The sequence below is a fragment of the Tamandua tetradactyla genome, chromosome 7, assembly GCF_023851605.1.
Source record: "Tamandua tetradactyla isolate mTamTet1 chromosome 7, mTamTet1.pri, whole genome shotgun sequence".
NCBI classification, from domain to species: domain Eukaryota; kingdom Metazoa; phylum Chordata; class Mammalia; order Pilosa; family Myrmecophagidae; genus Tamandua; species Tamandua tetradactyla.
This window is the reverse complement of record NC_135333.1, coordinates 144665731-144688801: the sequence shown is the minus strand read 5'-3', so window position 1 is coordinate 144688801 and position 23071 is coordinate 144665731. Positions and strand designations below refer to the sequence as shown.

The window sequence follows — 23071 nt, the reverse complement described above, 5'->3', positions numbered from 1 at the left end:
TTATGTTTGGGGCATTTGATTATCTTAATAAGGTTATTTTGCAAGTTGGTTTCCTTCACTAGTCTAAAGTTTTGTATTTTCTTGGTTTTGCATTGCAGGTTCTCCCTTTTGCACTTGATTTGTCAGTAATTCCCCACCAAACCAAGGCCCTATCTCATGTAGTGTGCATGATTCTACTTTAGGGTCTATCAAAAGCTAGGCAAGTGTGCATGGGTGTTTCAGTGGCAGAACACCTGCCTGCCTCGTGGGAGACCTGGGCTTGAGTCTCAGCTCATGAACCTAAATTGTAATTCATCTCCAGATAATTATAATAATAATAATAATAAAACAAAAATAAACACATACCTCAGCAATAGGAGGCACCCAAATCAGAAGGAGACATCCCAATTTATATAGGGAAAGAACTCAGACTGGTGCCCATTGAAGCAAGTGAAAGTGAAACATAAATAAAAAATAAAAAGATATAAATATATAAAAGCATATATAAATAAAAAATGAAATTTAAAATAACAGAAATAACACTGGTTAGAAAAAATATAGTTTTTTAAAATTAAAAAAAAATAAAAACAACATGGCAGCTAGGGCATTCACCAGGCTGCACTTGCTGCTTTTCCCAGCAGGCGACACTCCTGGGGCAACTCCTCCCCTCAGGCCCACCCTACACTAACTACAGTGGCTGACTGTGAAGGTGGCATGAGCCATGGGGGGAGGGGTTTGCTCCTGGTGCATAGTGGCATGGCAGCAGGAGGACTGGGCCTGTACGCGGGTCAGGGATACTGATTGCACAACTTCGGGTAGGAGCTGATTGCAGCGCCTGGTACCTGGGGGATCTGTGGTTCACTACACCTGATTGGACAGCTATTTGCACTGTCTGGGGTGGAAGTGGAGTGGGGGTAGGGGTGGGGGTGGTGTGGCTTTTCCTGGTAGAAAGTTAGGCACATCTCTGGGCTCCCTGTGGGTCCTGTCAGCTGTGCAGCAGCATGGGAAGGTTTCTCCGGCCAGAAGCTTGGGCAGGCTGGAGTGGAGGTATGGTCACTTCCCTTGGAGCCACACTTCCCCATGCACTGCTACCTGCCCCTGGTGGGGCTCACAGCCAATCAGACCCATACTGCTCTTTCCTTCCCAGTCTCCCTGCCTCTCTCCTATTGAAGACCCTCTTAGGTCACTCACTCTGTGGGCCTGCAGTCCCAGCCATTTTTCCCATCCCCTACCTTGTTCTATGGAGCAGGGGTTTGAACCCAGCCTACTCTACTCCACCATCTTCCCAGAAGTCTCAACTAAATTGTATTTTAAATGTGATTTTAATAGAGATGGCATTGGATGGCATTGGGCGACATTTTTGTCTCAATCCCTCCATCCACTTACCCAATGAAATTATAGAATTTGGTGAGTCTGAGAGTCTCCAATTGTGTGTTTGCCCCTTTGTGCAACACCCTCAACCTTGGGCACTTTCCAAACAGTGTCCCTTTCCTGCATTATGTTCACTTTCCTGTGGGATGTTGGCTGTCCCAACCAGCCCATTGTTATGTTCTTATTCTGGGAAAGGGTGAGGGGTAGAGTGGGCTGGATGGATATTTGAACAGCAAGCACTTCAGGGACCAGAGATTATTCTGTGAACTTTCTGGTCAATGTCCAGAACTGTTTCTGCTTCTTCCCAGCATGGTTTGGGCTCTCTTGAAATATGCCCCAAGTATGAGTTCAATCTGAAGTCAGTGTACCAGATTCCATTCCCAGCTGCTCCAGGGTAACCAGTGGTTGCTTCTTAATTTCCTATAGTATCAACTCAATAAACACTTTAGAGGAGCCATTCTCAATCATGGTGTTCTTACGCACTGGTGTGTCGTTATCATTTGTGAATCGTAAGAAATTTGTTTGTAATAGCATTTAAATAACCAAGTTTGCAAATGGACTCGTTAAAAAAGGCAAAGCATTTCCAATTTCTCTCTCATTTACAAGTGTTTTTAAAAGCAGCTTTATTGAAGTATAATTGACATGCCATAAACTGTACATATTTAAAGTGTACAGCATAAGTTTTGACATATGTTTACACCCTTGAAACATTCATCACAATCAACATAATAAGATCCCCATCATCCCTAAATGTTTTCTCATGCCCCTATGAAATCCTTGCTTCTGGCCCTTCACTCATCTCTACTTTCCAGGCAACCACTGATTTGCTTTCTGTCACTATAGATTACTTTGTATTTTCTAGAACATTATATAAGTGGAATCATGTAGAATAGATGCTTTTTTTGTCTTCTTTCATTCAGTATAATTATTTTTAAGAACTATCTTTGTAGTGGCATATATATATATATATATCCATGTGTGTGTGTATGTGTAGACACAGCATAATTTATTTATCCATTCATTTGGTGATCAACATTTGAGTTGTTTCCAGGTTTTTGGCTTTCTCAAATAAAGGTGCTATGAATATTGATGAATGATTTTCTTATATACACGTTTTTATTTGTCTTGGGTAAATCTCATATGGTAGATATACATTAAACTTTTTAAGAAACTGCCAAATTGTTTTCTTTTCCTTCTAAATTGGCTATGCCATTTAACTTTTCTATTTGTGGTGCATGAGAATTCCAGTTACTTCATGTTCTTGTTGACATGTAGTATGGTCAGTCTTTTTAAATGAATTAATTTTAATAGGTGTGTAATGGCATTTGACTGTGGTTTTAACTTGAATTTTCCTAATGGAAAAACCTAATGATGTTGACCATCTTTTCATGACTTGTTTGCATCCAGATCTTTTTTTGGTGGAGTTCCCTTCTAATCTTTTACCTACTTTTTATTGTGTTGTTTTCTCATTATTAAGTTTGAGAGTTCATTATTTATTCTAGGTACAAGTCCTTCATCAGAAAATGTGCAATTTGCAAATATTTTCTCTTAGTTTTCTTCTTATTCTATTTACAATGTCATTTGAAAAGAGTTTTAAATTTTGACAAAATCCAGTTGATTAATTTGTCTTTTTACAGATTGTGCATTTATTTGGTGTGGCATCTTAAAATCTTTGCCTGTTCCAAGGTTACAAAAGTTTTTTTCAATGTTTCATAAAGGTTTTATAGTTTTAGGATTTGGATTTAGGACTATGATATATTTTGCTATATCCTTTTTTTTCCCTTTGTATTCTTCTATATGGCAGGGGCCACATTTCATTCTTTTTTCATGTGAGTATCCCCTTATTGCAGCAACATTTGTTGAATGTGATATATCTCCCTATTTATTTAGGTCTCCTTTAATCTCTCTCAGTAATGTTGTGTAGTTTTCAGTGTACAGGTTTTTCACAACTCAGGGGTCAGATTTATCTGCAAGTATTTTTTATATTTTGATGCTATGGTAAATATTTTTAAATTTACAATTCTGATCATCTCATTGCTAGTATATAAAAATACAATTGATTTTTGGATATTGAACTTGTATCTTGCACTTTGTTACACTTGCTTATTCTAGTACTGTTTTTGTAGATTCCATCAGATTTTCTACATGGATGATCATATTGCCTCCAAATAAGGCAATTTTTACTTCTATTCTGGATGTCTTTTAATTCTTTCGCTTGCCTTAGTTCCCCTGCTAGAACCTCTAGTACATTGTTGAATGGAAGTGGTGAGAGCAGATATGCTTGTCTTGTTCCTGATCTTGGGGGCAGCTTTTTGTCTTTCGCCACTAAATATGATATTAACCATAGGTTTTCAATGATGGTTTTTGTCAGGTTGAGGAAGTTAATTTCTTCCCTAGCTTATATGAGAATTTTTTTTTTTTTAAGTCAGGAATGGATGTTGGATTTTGTCGAATGCTCTTTCTGCATCTATTGAGAAGATCAAATGCTTTTTGTTTTTTAGTTTGTTAAAATGGTGAATTACATTGATTACTTTTTTTTTTTCCAAAAGTAATTTTTATTTATACAGAGTCCTGATCACTTCAGGGGTAGGAGGAGTGGGAGAGGTTCCTTTATCAACCCAGGGGCCTCCTTAATATTGGCTTGTTTTTACCAAATGCGTGGGCAAGTGGCATCATGGCTTGGGTAAGCCATTTACAATGCGAGTCTCTCTAGTTCCTCTCTGCTAGAGCAAAAAGGTGAGCATCAATCTCTGTTTCTGTAAGAATCCAGACTTCAAGATTTTCAACTGTAACTACTCCAACTTCTATTTCTGAAGGTTTGAAATCAATTGATAGAACAGTATACAGTATGTAATTGCAGTTTCCACTGTCTATTCAAATATTGGATATTTATTCAAATATCTAATCAAATTAGGTCTTCACTTTTTTCTCAAGGAGGCTGATTGATTCAGTTTGTTTAACTCCTGCTACAGTGGCTCTAAACCCACGGTAGTAACCTGCAGGATCACACTTGCACACCTGAGGACTTGTTCTTCATCTATACCAGTTCAAATCATACAACAACCAAGAGGCATCATTGCAGCATTTTGTGTGTAGACTTGAGAAATATCCGTAATTCATTTACATAGCATGTCTACAGGACTCTCATAGCCATACTTGTATTTTCAATTAGCTGCCTCATAGCGTGCCCTCTGTACCCGAGATCTGCTGTCAGCTGTCGTTTCTGTCATCACACAGTGGGTCACTATGCTGGAATCCAATAATTTGTCAGATACTTTCTTCTGTGTGACAATTTCTGCACAGTCTTTCCCTCTAACAGCTACTGATGAAAGGCCACTCTGGTTAACAGCCTTAAAAGCATATTCTACTTCGTAGATGTGGCCCTCGGTGAAAAAAATGGTAATGTGGCAGTCAAAACCAGCACTGGAACCATGGAACCTTTCGGTGCACCCACAACTTCAAATACAGCCTCTGGGCCCTGAGCTCCTGCACCCGGGGACAAACTACCTTCCAAAACTTGCAGCAGCTTCTTCCCTAATTCATTACCTTTTTTGTATGCTGCATGGTGGGGTCACATTTTATTATTTTTCCATGTGAGTATACCGTTATTGCAGCACCATTTGTTGAATTTTTGTTTTTGTTTGTTTGGAAAGTACATGGACCAGGAGTTGAACCCAGGTGTCCCACATGGCAGGCGAGAATTCTACTACTGAACTACCCTTGTACCCCCTACCTACATTGATTACTTTTTGACTGTTCAATCAGCCTTGCTTGCCCTGGATAAATCCTACTTGGTCATTATGCATTATCTTTTTAATATAGTGTTGAATTTGATTTGCTAAAAGTTTGCTAAGAATATTAGCATCTCAGTGCATGAGGGATGTCCATCTTGTTTTTGTCTGGTTTTGGCATCTTGGTAATCCTGGTCTCATAGAAGGAGCTGGAAAATGTTCTTTTCTTTTCAATTTTTTGGAAGAATTTGTATAAAATTGGTACTAATTCTTCCTTAATTGTTTGTAGAATTCACTAGCAGATGCATCTGAGCCTGGGATTTTCTTTGTGGAAAGGCTTTGGACTACAAATTTAATTTATTTGGTAGATTTACAGCTACACAGATTATCTGTTTCTTTAATTGGGCTTTTGTTAGTTTGTTCTTTCAAAGAATTTGCCTGTTTCATGTAAGCTGTTGCAATTATTGCTACAAAGTTCTTCAAAATATTATTTTTTATCCTTTAAAAACTTGCAGTGATAATCTGTAGTGATAAACTTGTAGTGATTATCTGTAGTATAATCTGTAGTGATCTTACCTCTTTTATTCCTGATATTGGTGATTTGTCTTCTCTCTTTTCCTTTATCAGTCTGTGTAGAGTTTTAGGAATTTCCTTGAGTTTCCTAAGTGCCAGATTTTGATTTCATTAATTTTCTCTATTTTCTGCTTTCTACTTCATTAATTTCCTCACTGATTTTTATTATTTCCTTTCTTTTACTTAATCGGATATGATTTTTAAACTTTTTTTTATTGTGTACTATAACATATATACAAAACAACGAAAGAAAAAATAGTTTTCAAAACACTCTTCAACAAGTAGTTACAGGACAGATCCCAGAGTTTGCCATGGGCTACCATAACATCATCTCGGATTTTCTTTCCAGCTGCTCCAGAACATTGGAGGCTAGAAGGAAAAAAATTTTTTATCATCACAATCAAGTTTTTTCTCTTTTTTTGTGAAAAATAACATATATACAATTCCAGATTCCAGAGTTTGATTTGGGTTACAATTCCGCAATTTTAGGTTTTTCCTTCTAGCTGCTCTAAGATACAATATAATGATTCAACAATCATACTCATTTGTTAAACCCTGCCTTCTCTGTATAACTCCACCATCACCTTTGATCTTTCTCCTGCTCTTTAAGGGTATTTGGGCTATGCCCATTCTAACTTTTTAGTAAGGGGTAGGGAGATGGAACTAGCTGATGCTCTGGAAAGGCTGGTCCCTTTAGGTTTCAAGACTTATCTAGTTCAGGGACCCATCTGGAGGTTGTAGGTTTCTAGAAAGCCTCCCTAGTGCATGGAACCTTTGTAGAATCTTATATCCACTTTGAGCTAATTTTGTATAGGGTGTGAGATAAAAGCCCTCTCTCATTTTTTGGCTATTTATATCCACTTTTCCCATACCCATTTATTGAAAAGACTATTTTGTCCCAGTTCAGTGGATTTGGGGGCCTTATCGAAAAATAAATTGACCATAGATCTGGTTGTCTATTTCTTCACTCTCAGTTCGATTCCATTGGTCAATACTTCTTTGTGCCAGTACTGTGCTGTTTTGACCACTATGACTATTTAATAAGTTTTCAAATCAGGAAGTGTTAATCTTTCCACTTCATTCTTCTTTTTTAGGATGTTTTTAGCTATTCAGGGTCTCCCTTCCAGATGAATTTGGTAGCTAGCTTTTCCAAGTCTTCAAAGTAAGTTGTTGGAATTTTGATTGGTACTGCATTGAATCTGTAGATCAATTTGGGTAGAATTGACATCTTAACTAGATTTAATCTACCTATCCATGAGCAGGGGATGCCTTTCCACTTATTTAGATCTTTTTTGATTTCTTTTAGCAATGTCATGTAGTTTTCTGTGTACAAGTCTTTACGTCCCTAGTTAAGTTCATTCCTAGGTACTTGATTCTTTTAGTTGCTATTTTGAATGGAATTTTTTCCTTAACTGACTCCTCAGTTAGAGCATTGCTTGTGTATAGAAATGTTACTGATTTTTGCACATTAATTTTATATCCCTCCACCTTTCTTGAATTTGTTTATTAGCTCAAGTAACTTTGTTGTAGATTTCTCAGATTTTCCAAGTATAGTATATGTCATCTGCAAATAATGAAAGTTTTGCTTCTTCCTTTCCAATTTAGAAGCCTTTTATTTCTTTGTCCTGCCTAACTGTTCTAGCTAGAACTTCTAGCACAATGTTGAATAATAGTAGTGATGGAGGGCATCATTGTCTCATTTCCAATTTTAGGGGGAAAGCTGTCAGTCTCTCTCCATTGAGTACGGTGCTGACTATTGGTTTTTCATAAATGCCTTTTATCATATTGAGGAAGTTACCTTTGATTCCTATCTTTTGAAGTGGTATTTTTTTTTATCAGAAAAGGATGTTGAATTTTATTGAATGCTTTTTCAGCATCAATTAAGATGATCATGTGATTTTTCCCTTTAGATTTGTTAATATACTGTATTAATTAATTTATTTTCTAGTGTTGAACTGATCCTTGCATTCCTGGTATAAACTCCACTTGGTCATGGTGTATATATATATATTTTTTGTATAATTTTTTAATGTGTTGTTGGATTCAATTTGCTAGCATTTTGTTGAGAATTTTGGCATCTTTGTTCATTAGGGAGAATGGCCTGTAATTTTTCTTGTAGCATCTTTACCTGGTTTTAGTATAAAAGTGATGTTAGCCTCATAAGATGAGTTAGGTAGGGTTCCTTTTTCGTCATTTTTTTTTTTAAAGTTTGAGCAGGTTGGTGTTAGTTCTTTTTGAAATGTTTGATAAAATTCCCCTGTGAAGCCGTCTAGCCCTGGGCTTTTCTTTGTAAGAAGATTTTTGTTGTCTGATTGAATCTCTTTGCTTGTGATTGACTTGTTGAGATATTCTGTTTCTTCCCGAGTCAGTGTAGCTTGTTTGTGTGTTTTCAGGAATTTGTCTATTTCATCTAATTTGTTTAGTTTGTTGGCATGTAGGTGTTTATAGTATCATATGATTTCTTTTGTTTCTTCAGGGTCTGTAGTAATGACCCCCTCTCATTTCTGATTTTGTTTATTTGCGTCCTCTCTCTTTTTTTCTTTTTAGGCCTTGCTAGTGGCCCATCAATTTTATTGATGTTCTCAAATAATCAACTTTTGGCTTTATTGATTCTGTTTTTTTGTTGTTGTTGTTGCTGTTCTCCCATTCATTTAGCTCTACTTTAATCTTTGTTATTTCTCTTCATCTATTTGCTTTGGGGTTAGCTTGCTGTCCTTTCTCAAGTTCCTCCAGGTGAGCAGTTAAGTCCTTGATTTTTTCTCTGTCTTGTTTTTTAATATAAGCATTTGGGGCAATAAATTTCACTCCCAGCACAGCCTTTGCTGCATCCCACGAGTTCTGATATGTTGTATTCTCATTTTCCTTTGTCTCCAGATAGGTACTGATTTCTCTAGTAATTTCTTCCTTGACCAACTGGCTGTTTAAGAATGTGTTATTTAATCTCCATATATTTGTGAAAGTTCTCATTCTTTGGTGGTTATTGATATCCAGCTTCATTTCATTATGATCAGAAAAGGTGCTTTGAATAATTTCACTGTTTTTAAATTTATAAAGACCTGTTTTGTACCCCAGCATATGAGAATGTTCCATGAGCACTAGAGAAGAATATATATCCTTGTGTTTTGTGGTGTAATGACCTATATATATCTGTTAGATCTAATTCATCTATCAAGTTGTTTAACTTCTCTATTTCCTTACTGATCCTCAGTCTGGTTGTTCTATCAATAGAGGAGCATGGTGTATTGAAGTCTCCTACTATTGTTGTTAAAACATCTATCACTCCCTTTAGTTTGCTAATGTCTTTCTCATATACTTTGGAGCTCCTTGATTGGGAGCATAAACATTTATGATTGTTATTTCTTCTTGTTGAATTGTCCCTTTTATCAATTTAGTGTCCTTCTTTGTCTCTTATGATGTCTTTACATTTAAAGTCTATTTTGTCCAATATTAGTATAGCTACTCCTGCTTTCTTTTTAACTACTCCTGCTTTCCTTTGGTTCCAACTTGCATGGAACATCTTTTTCCATCCTTGCACTTTCAATCTATTTGTATACTTATATCTAAGATGAGTCTCGCATAAGCAGCATACATTTGGATTATATTTCTTAATCCATTCTGCCAATCTGTATCTTTTAATTGGTAAGTTTAGTCCATTAACATTCAAAATTATTACTGAAAAGGCATTTCTTGAACTCACCATCTTATATTTTGGATTTTATTTGTCAGATAAGTATCTTCTTTTCCCTCTTTCTCTTTTTATCCTGCAAGTCACTCTTACTGGTACTCTTCAATTCTGTCCCCTCCTCCAGACTTCCCTCTCTTGTCCTTTTTCTCTAACTGGCAGAACTCCCTTTAGTATTTCTTGTAGGGCTGGTTTCTTGTTGACAAATTCTTTAATCTCTTCCTCAGTTTTGAAGGACAATTTGACTGTGTACAGAATTCTTGGCTGGAAGTCTTTCTCTTTCAGGGTCTTAAATATATCATATCACTGCCTTCTTGCCTCCATAGTGTCAGTTGAGTAGCCTGAACTCTCTTATGTGGTTTCTCTTGTGTGTAGTAGATTGCTTTTCTCTTGCTGCTTTCAGGATTTTCTGCTTCTCTTCAACATTTGACAGACTGATTAGTATGTGTCTTCAGAAAGGCTTATTTTATTTGGAGTTTGTTGGCTTTCTTTGATCTGCATCTTAATGTCCTTTATAAGGGTTGGGAAGTTTTCTCCCATTATATCTTCAACTAATCTTCCTAGCCTTTTACTTTTCTCTTCTCCTTCTGGAACACCAGTCATCCTTACATTTGTGCACTTTGTTTTGTTCACGTTTCCCTGAGATCCAATTAAAATTTTCCTATCTTTTTTGCCATTTTCTGTTTTGAATGTTCAAAATCAGTTGTCCTGTCCTCTAGTTCACTTATTCTTTCTTCTACCTCTTCAAATCTACTGTTGTGCATCTCTGGTATATTATTTGGTCTACTGCATTTTTAATCTTTGTGATATCTACTATTTTTCTATCTATTCTTTCAAATTCTTCTTTCTGCTCTTCTAGTGTCTTCTTGATCTTCTTTATGTCATTAGTCATCCCATTTATTTTATTTAATAGAGTTGTATTAACATCTTTGATTAGTTGTTCCAAAGTCTGTCTCTTTTTGTGTTGTCATTAGATTGGGCTATATCTGTCTTCGTCTTGATATGCTTAGTGATCTTCTGTTGTTCTCACAGCATGCAAATATCTTGATTGATTTACTTTGTACATTGATTTCCTTCAATAGTCTAAAGTTTTGTAGTTGTGGGATGGATGTGGAGGAGGATGCTGGGTGCGGGGTGGGGCACAATAGTGCCGTGTTGCATTGCAGCACAGGTATAGGCATAGGTTGGGGGCACTATGCTGGTGCCTTTGAGCATGGATTGCAGGTTGTGGGGTTGTAGAGGTGCAGTGCAGGGGCTGTGGTTATGTGGTGCAACTCAGGCACACCTTGGAGTACAGAAGCAGGGTGTGGCTTGGGGGACACAAAGGAAGAGCATTCCTATTCCCAGTCTCCCCATCTGTGCACTCCTGAGGTCTCTGGCCTTCCATTTGGAAAGGGTTGTGTAGGGCTGGTTGCACCAGCTGGATGGTTTCCAGTTCTCTGCAGATCAATTCTTCAGTTTTTCTATCCAGGGCCAACCTATGTGGTGTAGAAGACCCACCCAGGTCAATTGCATCCTGGAATTGCTATCTCAGTCACCTTCCCATTCCTTCTCTAGTTGTTCCTTGGAGCAGGAATGAACTTGACTTATCCTATTCTGCCATCTTCCCAGAACCATCTATTCTGCCATCTTTCTGGAACCCTGGGTCCAGCCCTTTTGCAATATTTTGTGCTATCTGACTCAAAAAGCCTCGTTATTTTTTCCCCTGGTCAGCCCTACCCTCTCTCTATGGGGTAAAATCTCCTAGTACCTTTAACACTTATTCCAGGTTTCTCTCTGCCAGAGGCTTCATTTCAGTAGTCAGAATTTGTTAATTAAATAATACAGCACGTGGAGTTTGGTTGAGCTAAGTCCTTGCTGCTAATAAAGTCTGTTTCCTATCCCCTCAGGGAGTCAGGCTGCTGCAACCATGGGGAAGGGGTGCCAGCCTGCATGGCTTGGGGGACTTAGAGTTCTGTGTGGGGTCTCAGCCAGTCCAGCTTGTTCTGACTGGTGTACGCTATGTATCTGATCACCAGTGTGGCCCTAGCAGTTGTTCTGTACTGTTCCTGGCTATTTACTAACTGCTCTGGAGGACTAACTAAATTCCATGCCACTAACTAAATAAGCTGCCATCTTGACCCTGTCCAATTTTCACTTTTAAAAATCTGATATCTGAAGGTGGAAATTGAGGTCATTGATTTGAGATCATTCTTCTTTTCTAATATAGGAAATTAATGCTATAAATATCCCCTTAATTAATGCTTAGTGGAATCCTACAAATTTTGATACGTTGTATTTTATTTTCATTTGGTTCAAAATATCTAATAATCCTTTTTTTTCAGTTTCTTCTTTGACCCATGAGTAGTAAAAAGGTCATAGAAGCGTGTTACCTCCAAATATTTGAGTATCCCCCAATTTGATTTCTTATTTAATTTTAATGTAGTCAGAGAATTTATTTTGTCTTACTTGAAATCTTCTAAATATATGGGACTTGTTTTATGATAGAGGGAAGAGAGCAGATTAAATTTAATGGAGCACAAATAGTTCAGAATAGCTTGAGCATAAAAACATGTGTAGTATTTTATGAGATGAGAATGAGCTGAAAATGTGAATCAGGTCATGCAAGTCTCAGAAAACACAGTAAGTAGTTTAGACTTTGTTCTGAAAGTAAAGGAGCATCACTATAAGATTTAAATAAAGAAGAATACCACCAGATTAAGTTTTTAGAAATATTAACTCTAAAGGAAGTATGGAGGAAATATTGTAGTATGGTTGCTGTGCCAGTTTGAATCTGTGGTGGACCCCAGAAAAGTCATGCCCTTTGATCCTCATTCAATATTGCTGGGTGGGAGATTTTGATTGTTTCTATGAAGATGTGACCCACCCAATTGTGGGTGGTAACTTTTGATTAGATGATTTCCATGGAGATGTGTCTCCATCCACTGAAGGTAGAGTTGTTTACTAGAATCCTTTAAAAGAGGAAATATTTTGAAGAGAGTCCCTTTTTGGTAGAGCCACGAGAAAGCCAGCAGATGCCACCATGTTTGCCATGTGCCCTTCCAGCTGAGAGAGAAACGTTGAATGTCATCGGCCTTCTTGAACCAAGGTATCTTTCCCTGGATGCCTTAAATTGGACATTTCTGTAGACTTGTTTTAATTGGGACATTTTCTCAGCCTTAGAACTATAAATTAGCAGCTTATTAAATTCCCCTTGTTAAAAGCCATTCTGTTTCTGATATATTGCATTCCAGCGGCTAGCAAACTAGAGCAGTTGCTTACTCCTAGAATGGAAAAAAATGACTATTTGGAGGTGATAGGTACTTGGATGTGGTAATGTGGGATCATCCATAGCACTTATTCGTCTTCTTTGCTTTTTTATTTTTTTTAGGTGCATGGTCAGGGAATTGAACCCAGGTCTCCTGCAGGGAAGGCAAGCATTCTACCACTGAACCACCTGTGCACCCCATCCTCTTTGCTTTTGTTTTCAATCCTGAAAAAATATGAAATCTTTTTACACTGTTGAACAATAATTAGAAATGTGACTTCTGTTCTACTGTTTAAGTAGCTGATTTCATTTACTTTTGACAGTTCCATCGTATTTCTGACTTTTTTTTCCTTTAGAAGCCCCTTTTTGATGAGAGATGAAACTGGAAGAAGGGAGATCATTAAGAGGTTGTGGAAAAACCCAGGCAAGAAATGAAATAGGCTGCCCTAAGGAAATAACCATGATGATGGGCCAGAGGAAATATTGTAATGAGATATTTTTTAGGCCTTAGAAACTATTAAACTAGGAAGTTGTAGGAATGTGAGAAATTCTAGAGAAGGAAGGCTTCAAAGAAGACTTGAGGTGGCATGCTTGAGTGATGGCAGGGAAGGAGGTGGATTCCATTCACAATATGGTAAACTCTGGGGAAACTTCAGAATATTTAAATAGAAATGTCTAGTAGGCGATTGGCTATAAAAGTCTAGCATTCAGAAAAGAGACCTGGACTAGAGACATATTTGGGAGTCATAAACACATGGATGATACTTAAAACCATAAAAGCAGATAAGGTCAACCAGTAGTAATATATGACTTAGGAAGAAAAGATATCTAAAGTAGAGCCCCAGAAAACAAAACAAAACAATATCTAATATCTAGGCAGAAGGACAAAAGTCAAAAAAAGACTATGCAAGAGCCAGAGAAATTGGAAGAAAACCAGGGGAAAATGTTATCATGGAAGCTAAGGGAGAGAGAATTTCAAGAAGAAAGCAACAAACAGTGTTAAGTGCTCCAAAAGATGAAAAAGGCTATGGATGGAGGGTACCCCACCCCCACCCCAAGATGGAGAGACTTGAGTATAATTATATGCATAAGAAAACCAACAGAGGGCGGACCACGGTGGCTCAGCAGGCAAGAATGCTTGCCTGCCATGCCAGAGGACCCGGGTTTGATTCCTGGTGCCTGCCCATGTTAAAAAAAAAAAAAAAAACCAACAGAGGAGGAGGTGTTGAAAATGGAAGAGAAAGAGGAATAATTGAAGAGGGGCATGGAGATGGGAGCTAGAGGATTAGTTTTAGAGAAGAGAAAGGTTACTCTTTGTGGGATGGGCAGGAAGAAGGTAAAGAAAGATGCCAATGAAGATACAACTGTATAAGTAGAGAGACTGGAAGCCAATAGAATTCCTACTTGATCCCTGTTTTCTTGGTAAAGACAGAGGTAAGGATATCTACAGTGAGTAAAGGGATAGGTAAACTGAGGGTGGTAGATTTGAAGCAGATTTTGTGAGGAATGATAGCAAGAGCTAAATACATAGCAAGATCATTGAGATGTTAGCTAGGGTTGAAGGCCATAGATTGGTAGAAGGATGGTGTTAAGTTTTTTTTCTTCCTTGTTTAGCTGCCTGGGTGTATTGTCATAGGAAGAAGAAAAAAATAGGAATGATTTAAGTTCAGTATTTTGATGGGTCTTACTTGGAGGAAGTACAGTCGAGCCAGAAAATTGAATTTATTGATGCAACAATGATTAAGGAGATGGTTTAGACTGAGACGGGAGGGGAAGTGAAGACAGGAAAGAACTGATAGATTAGGGAAAATGTGTGCATGGCAGTAGACCAAGATCTAGCATTTTTATGAAGCTGAGAAATGAGTTTAGAGGAAATGAGAGACAGAACAGGAAGCTTAAGTAGATTGTATAGTTAGCTATGGGATATTGGAGATTAAATTTTCATCAGTGAAGCAGTTCTGAGGGATGACAAGTTTCAAGGTGTGGTTATGCATGCAGGTGACGGAGTTAGAGTTAGAATTGAAGTTTTTTGGAGTGAGGAGGTCAAAAGGCACTGTGGGGTAAGGCATTATATGAGGCATACATTTGGACTCTGAAATCACCCAAGATGATGATAAGACTAGGAGTGGGGAGAAGAGTGTGAATCAGGTGTTATGTGATGTTTTGGAACGAATGAGAGTTGGTTGATGACAGTGAGAAAGAGGCATTTAGGATTGTATACGAGAAGGCACACACCTGCGAAGTGCAGGAACTGTTAATTAAGAAACAAGGCATTTGAAAGGGCACTGGAGAGTAGGAGAATACTGGCCCACTGCCAAGTACCATGTCAAGTGAGAACTGGGAGACCAAAATTCACCCCTGGAGAGAGTTGTAGAGAAGAATATCCAGGGCAAGGTTCAGGTTTGAACTCAGCAAAGAAGTGGCAGAGAGTTCTCTTTTGGAGGTTGAAAATGCACTGGACTTTGATGATCAAGAAAAGGGGTTCTAGAGAAGACAACTGGAAGGTTTGGGAATGAATAAGAGACAAGGGCATGTGCTTCTCTGATCCAGATGTCAGTTTGGTATTAAATGTTAAGGTCAGGAGAGATAACTAGAGAGGCTTATTTTTGGGACATTGATTGAAGGTGACAGGGATGTTAGGCATGGTGGCGTTCACAGAGCTCACATTCTGAAACAGAAATTTTTAAAAAAATTTTTATTAATAAAGCCAATCAACACACAATATGAACATTCTTTTTTTATCACACAGTTGTATTTTTATCATCATGATCATTTATCACACAGTTGTATTTTTATCATCATGATCATGATCATAAGTTAAAGTTATGTGAACATTTGCATCAATTCAGAAAAAGAAATAAAAAGAAAACAGAAAAAAATCAGAAATACCATACTCCTTACCCCTCCCATTCATTGATCACTAGCATTTCAATCTAATAAATTTATTCTGACATTTGCTCCCCCTATTATTTACTTGTTTTTAATCCATTATGTTTTACTCATCTGTCCATAAGGTAGATAAAAAAGCATTAGACACAAGGTTTTCACAATCACATAATCACATTGTGAAAGCTGTATCATTATACAGTCACTTTCAGGAAACATGGCTACTGGAACACAGCTCTACATTTTCAGGCAGTTCCCTCCAGCTGCTCTAATACATCTTGACTAGCAAGGTGATATCTATTGAATGCATAAGAATAACCTCCAGGATAACCTCTTGACTCTGTTTGGAATCTCTCAGCCATTGACACTTCATTTTGTCTCATTTCTCTCTTCCCCCTTTCGGTTGAGAAGGTTTTCTCAATCCCTTGGTGCTGAGTCCCAGCTCATTCTAGGATTTCTGTCCCACATTGCCAGGAAGGTCCACACTCCTGGAAGTCATGTCCCACATAAAAAGGGGAAGGGCAGTGAGTTTGCTTGTCATGTTGGCTGAGAGAGAGGCCACATCTGAGCAATGAAAGAAGTTCTCTTGGGGGGGACTCTTAGGCTTAATTTTAAGTAAGCTTAGTCTATTATTTGCGGGGTTAAGTTTCATATAAACAAACCCCAAGATTGGGGGCTCAGCCTATTGCTTTGGTTGTCCACACTGCTTGTGAGAATATCAAGCATTCTCCATTTGGGGAAGTTGAATTTTCCCCGTTTCTCACCATTCTCCTGAGGGGAATTTGCAAATACTTTTTAATTCACTGTTCAAATCCTTCTGGGATTTATTGAGGTATCACTCTGGACAAAGCTACAAAATCTCATGCCCTACTCAAGGTTCCATGCACTTATGGTGTTCAATTAAGTTGTCCACATAATTATATTAGGAAATGAACTAGTCAAAATATAAATTTTATACCAAATAAGCATTTTTTGCTTTAGTCTCATACATAAGTTAAAGTTTTAAAATACTAATTACCATCTGTTTTCAACACCCTGCATTATTTTTTTTAATTTTTATTTTTTATTATGATAATTCCGTTCTACATATATAATCAGTAATTCATATTATCACCACATAATTGCATAGTCATCATCATGATCATCTCTTGATGCAAATGATCAAGAGATAAGCAGGTGGACTCGCATCGGTTTTCTGAGATTAGTAATTGCAACCATTGAGTCTATCTTGAAGATAACTTAGTTTTCAGGAAAGATAATACTTCACTCATAGAAAATTGGAAAGGAATGCTGTTGTGCTTCCCTGAGCTGAAAGAGAGTTTAAATAGCCAGGTTCACAGATTGCTATAGTTATCAGGCTTCTAGTACCATTTGATACATCTAGTCAAAATATAAATTTTGTACCAAATAAGCATTTTTTGCTTTAGTCTCACATATAAGTTAAAGTTATGTGAACATTTGCATCAATTCAGAAAAAAAAATAGAAAGACAACAGAAAAAAATTCATACATACCATACTCCTTTCCTTTCATTGATCACTAGCATTTCAATCTAAATTTAACATTTGTTACCCCTATTATTTATTCTTATTCCATTTGTTTTACTTGTCTGATGATAAGGTTAAAGGAGCATCACACACAAGGTTTTCACAATCACACAGTCACATTGTAAAAACTGTATCATTATACAATCATCTTCAAGAAACATGGCTACTAGAACACAGCTCTACATTTTCAGGGAGTTCCCTCCAGCGTCTCCATTACATCTTGACTAACAAGGTGATATCTATTGAATGCATAAGAATAACCTCCAGGATAACCTCTCAACTCTGGAATCCCTCAGCCATTGACACTTTATTTTGTCTCATTTCTCTCTTCCCCCTTTTGGATGAGAAGGTTTTCTCAATCCCTTGGTGCTGAGTCCTAGCTCATTCTAGGATTTCTGTCCCACGTTGCCAGGAAGGTCCACACCCCTGGGAGTCATGTCCCACATAGACAGGGGAGAGCAGTGAATTTGCCTGTTGTGTTGGCTGGAGAGAGAGGCCACATCTGAGCAACAAAAGAGGTTCTCTCAGCGGTGACTCTTAGGCCTAATTTTAAGTAGGCTTGACATATCCTTTGTGGGGTTAAGCCGGAACAGAAATTTGAGATGAGGTTACTTTAGTGTTGGAACCGATGTATCAAATGGTACTAGAAGCCTGATAACTATAGCAATCTGTGAACCTGGCTATTTAAGCTCTCTTTCAGCTCAGGGAAGCACAACAGCATTCCATTCCAATTTTCTATGAGTGAAGTATTATCTTTCCTGAAAACTAAGTTATCTTCAAGGTAGACTCAATGGTTGCAATTACCAATCTCAGAAAACCGATGCTAGTCCACCTGCTTTATGATAACACCTGTGTACAAAGCATGGGTCCAGGGTACTGTGGGAACCACTGGGCTCCAGCTGAATCCCGATGGCAATGCGTCCCATGATTTCTCCTCTTCCTGTCCATTTATGTGTCTCCCTATCAGGTTATCTACCAAAGAAATCCCTGCATGGGAGAGTCATAATACATAGCATGTGTGGGAGTGTTTTACTCTTTTTGTTCCCTGAGATATACCTCATTCTTTCTCCTTGAAGAGGCTATTGTAATCCCTGAATTGGATTCACTCTGTTTTTCCTGAAAAGTAAAATTTCAAGTTGTACATTTATGATTTCCATCGATTCTGGTGCATATGAATTACAAGATGCTGTAGCCATCATAGGTTGTTGTTTACCTGGCAGGAGGCTCTTAGGTCAATAATTTAGCCTCTTTGCACTTCAGTCTCTTTTTTAGTGAAACACAATTAATAATACAAGACACCTTCTAGGGTGGTTGTGACCTCTATAGTTAATATGGGTGATGTTCTTAGCACATATAGTGGTTATTTCATAAATGGCAGCTGTTACTTTAATTAGATGGCCTATGCCAGGATCATGCTAGGGTCTAACACAGGTAAACTTCACTGAATCTTCACAACAATTCTGCGCCTTTAATAGTGACACTTGTCAGATGAGAAAATTGAGCTTCAGTATGATTCTGTGGATTGCCTGGTAAACTGCAGAGCTGAGACTTGACCTTCAGTCTGTTTGAGTCTAGACTCAGTGCTCTTTCCAATACAGTTAAATTTCCTTAGACAGTTTATTTAGAATTTAGAGAGATTTTAATATGTTCCAGTGTTTGTTGTGGTTTATCGTAACTCTTGCAATCAGGCAATTTTGTTAGGTTGGTCTTGAGCCCTCATGCAGAAATGTAGGCTTTTTTTTTTCATCTTATATTTCAAGGACACAGAGAGATATACCCGTGGAAGTTAATTTCCTATGCAAGGAGAATCACATCAAAAGCAGTTGGTTGGTTATTCACATAGAGCTCAGCAATTAGGCTCAAATTAGATAATCAAAGCTAAGTGGAGGGAAGACACAGCTGATTTAAAATATCAAGAGGGAAGACTAGGAACACTAAAAATCAGAAATATCATACAATCACATTTTTCCTGATTCAAGCACATTAGAATTCATTTAGTTAGCAGTGAGCAGAGACTCCCCACTGAGTTCCTTAATTATAACACCAGGGCCCTCTATAAAAACATGAGAGGAATGCCATTTCTGTGATTTTACTTTCCCTCTTGGGTGGACATTTTATTGCATTTCAGGTTAGAATTTTTGTTGGACATGCAAACTTCCCCCATCCATTTAATCATTGAACACAACAAGCTCTATATTGCTCTGGGGGTGATTTTTAATAATCCACAGTCCTTCAGCAGTTAATGCTTTTTCCCCATCCCAGGCCTGAAGTTTTGCTATGTTAGAAACTCAGCTGGGAGACGCAGCTCTAAGCTAGTTCCTCTAAATTTCAGAGGGGCTCTTGGAGATAATAGAGTTCTATCCCTTCATAGTATACATGAGGAAACTGGGCTTCTAGAGGTATTAAACCATTAAATCATTAAGATTTTTCTGTATAAAGTTTAAAACGGGAAAGATTAAAACTAGAGTCCAGATTTTGTCAGGCAAACCAATATCATGGGATCAGGCAAGCTTTGGAGACAGAAATGAGGGTTCAAACCAATCTGATGGCAGTTTTGGGAGGAGGGGGGAAGGAGGGATTACTTAATTGTCTTGCGCTTCACTGCTTCCTCTGTAAAATGTCTTAATATATGTCTTGTGGAATGGTTGGATAGTAGAATGAAGTCATACATATATAATGCTTAGCAGAGTATCTGAAATGTAAATTAATGATGGAATTTTGCAAATTTGCCTCAAAATCATTAAGGACATTTGCTCCATTTTCTTTGTGTTTGCTCTTTGTTGGATTCATTGCCCTTTAGTAACTCAGCCTAACCCTGCTCTGTAACCAATTTGGATTGTGGTCCTAAGTAACCCCTGACACCCACAGACTCTTACAACTGTAGACTCAGAAAGCCTGGGGTGAGCCTTGCTCTCATCTTCAGGTTCACCCCACCCTTATTCTTTGCTTCCGTATGCCCCACACCCAAATCTTCCATGCACCAGGCCCTGCTCCCAGTTGCCGTAATTGAGAGGTTTATGTGTCCAGCTCCCCTCTGTGTAACCCTGTTCTGCATGGTAATCCAATCCATTTCTCACCCCAGCACTTAAGGCTAGAGCCACACACTGATCAAGCTAAGCCTGCTCTTTCCTTCAGTCCAAGTGGGTCTAACTGGAATGGCTGCTGTTCAGCTGTGGCCAATCCTAGCAGTCCCAAGTGCATCAGCAGGTGTCCACGAGTTCCTTTGCATCTCTCCCAGAGCCAGGAAGAACTAGGTGCCTGGACATGTAGAGGGATATGCTGAAGGGATGTGGAATTTCATGTCCCATGGACCCTCACAATAAGTAACTCTGCTCTGTGCAAGAATGTGAAGGGGCCCTGGGTCTTCTGGGCACCTGGGCTTTCTCTCTCATGATTCAGGGATTGATGCCCAATGGGAAACCTTCAAATTCCCTTAGACAAGCTGTCTGGCATCTGCTCTCTGCCCTGTTCTTGTTTTCTCCAATCCAAGACATGGAATGGGGATTGGGGTGGCCTCTTTTGTAACAGCCAGTCTTTACAGAGCATCTAAACCACTCCATTGGTGGGGTGGGATTGACACTCATTGTACCCCTATAGGGTGAATTTTAGTACTGTACCCAGCCTGATTCCTCAAATGGGACAGCTTTTTTGTGTGTGTGCTTTGTATAAATATATAAATATATATAAATATTTTTATTGACAAATGTTGTGTACATAGTTGTGTATTCATCACCATGATCATTTTTTGAACATTTGCATCACTCCAGGAAAAGAAAAAGAAAAAACTCATACATCCCATATCTCTTACTCCTCCCTCTCATTGACCACAAGTATTTCAACCTACCCAATTTATTTTATCCTTTATCTCCCTTATTTATTTCTTTTCTACCCATATTTTTTTTACTCATCTATCTATACCCTGGATAAATCGAGCATAAGACACAAGTTTTTCACAATCACACAGACACGTCATAAAAGCTATACAACTATACAATCATCTTCAAGAAACAAGGCTACTGGAACACAGCTCAACAGTTTCAGGTACTTCCCTCCAACCACTCTAATATACCATAGACTAAAAAGGGATATCTATATAATGCATAAGAATAACCTCCAGGATAATCTTTTGACTCTGTTTGAAATCTCTCAGCCCCTGAAACTTTATTTTGTCTAATTTCTCTCTTCCCTCATTTGGTCAAGAAGGCTTTCTCAATCCCATGATGCCAAGCCCTGGCTCGTCCTGGGAGTTCTGTCCCACATTGCTAGGGAGGTTTATACCCCTGGGAGTCATGTGGGTCAGCTTCTTGATCCCACACATGGTTTGAACTTTAAGGAAGGAGCTGCATGTGTGTGTGTCCTTGCCCATTTCTTTAGACTTGGTCTTAGACTTTCATCTGTTAAGGTAAAAAAAATATTTTCATACTGCCAGCCTCAGAACTTGACAAAAGTTCCAACGAACACCAAGTATCCGATCCTTGGGGCTTTTCATGATTTTTTTTCTACATTCATAATTTTAATAAAGGAAAATGTGCTTCTGCGAGAAAATAACTAAGCTCATTAGTCTGTAGTCCTTTGAACAAAGCAAGGTGATGTTTAGCTGAGGGTAAGTATTGCAGCTTTAGAGAACCTGTTTCTTCAATACAGTTCAGTGACTCTTCATTTTTTTGGCAAGGTTAGGACCTGTTCTGGTTTCCTTTTAGGAGGGATATATCTACTGAGATGAGAGGCCAAACTCTGTTTTTCAGGAGATGCTTTTCCTTTGATCTTCGTTTTCTTCCTGCTAGGATCATGTACAAACGCATGCCTCGTGAGACTTTGTTTCATTGCAAACTTTGTGCCACAGCCAGCATGTTCACACATAAATGGGCACTTTTCCTAATAAAAAGAGAGGATGTGGCTCTAGAGATTGAACCCAATCAAGTAGGTCCTACCATAGCCTTCCCTGGGACATTGACATATCCCTTTCTAGGGCTTGAGTTTTCATTTGCTGCTTCAGATAATCTTTGACTTTGAATATTTCCTGGCATAATTCACAAGTTGTTTCCTCTTTATGGGTTTCTTTCATATGCTTCAGAAGCTATGTCCCTGTTTTTGCCACAAAGGAACATCCCTTGTGACATATATAGACTTCCTGTATCTTCTCATGTCTCAGCCTGTGAAGCAAAGAGTTTTCCACATGCTCCATGGTTACACTTGAATGGTAGCTCATTGGTATGCTAGCACTGGTGGATTTTCAGCCGCTGACGTTTCTTAAAGGTCTTCTTTCAACCTGCAAAATCGCATACTGCTTTTGTGGATATTCATGTTCAAGTTCAAAATGTTTCTTCAAGTCTGATTTTGTGATTTTGATCACAGCCACTCGTTTCACAAGCAAATAGCTTCTCTCCAATGTGGACCAGGAGGGGGCGGCTCAGATGGCAGTAGCTGGCCGAGGCTTCTCTGTGCCCCTTCATAGTCACAAATGATCTCTCCCACGTGTGCTTGCACAGCTGCGCGTCTAATTTCAAGCCTCGCTGTAGTCCGGGCAGGGGCAGATGGCTTTCCCTGGAAGCACGGGGTCAACCGGCAGCAGGGCTGGGTCTTCGCGGGCTGCGGTGAACGCGTCGGCCATGGTCAGGAACCGCCCGGCCGCGATGACCCAGGCGGTGGGCTCCAGGGAGGCCGGCCTTGTGCCCAGGACCCGGCGCGCAGCCACATGCAGCCACCGCAGGTTGGGCCGGGACCGGCGCGCCGTGTGTACTTCCAGGAGCCCTGACCTTTTCATGATTTTACATCAATACGCACACAAGGCAATAAATTCTATAAACCGGTAGAAACCTACCTTATTTTGCCTGAACCCAGAAAACAAAAACAAACACAAAACATTTGAAAGATTAACTTTTATTTTTATTCAAAATGGCAATAGAGTTAATGAGTCACATAATGGGGGTGGGTGGGTATAGAAACTGAAAATGTCTACTTTTGTTGAATGGAAGCAAGTCAGTAGAAAGTTTACGTTGCTTTTCACCACTGATGTTGATCTGCAGGCATATTTGAGATGTAACAATACGGAACAG

The 23071-nt window shown here is 38.6% G+C and overlaps 2 pseudogenes; both read right to left on the bottom strand.

Moving 5' to 3' along the window:
• Positions 1 to 4059: 4059 nt before the first annotated feature.
• Positions 4060 to 4580, bottom strand: LOC143690210 (proteasome subunit alpha type-6 pseudogene; annotated as a pseudogene).
• A 17091-nt stretch (positions 4581 to 21671) lies between these two features.
• LOC143690700 (transcription factor IIIA pseudogene) lies at positions 21672 to 22779 on the bottom strand (annotated as a pseudogene).
• Between the last annotated feature and the right edge of the window lie 292 nt (positions 22780 to 23071).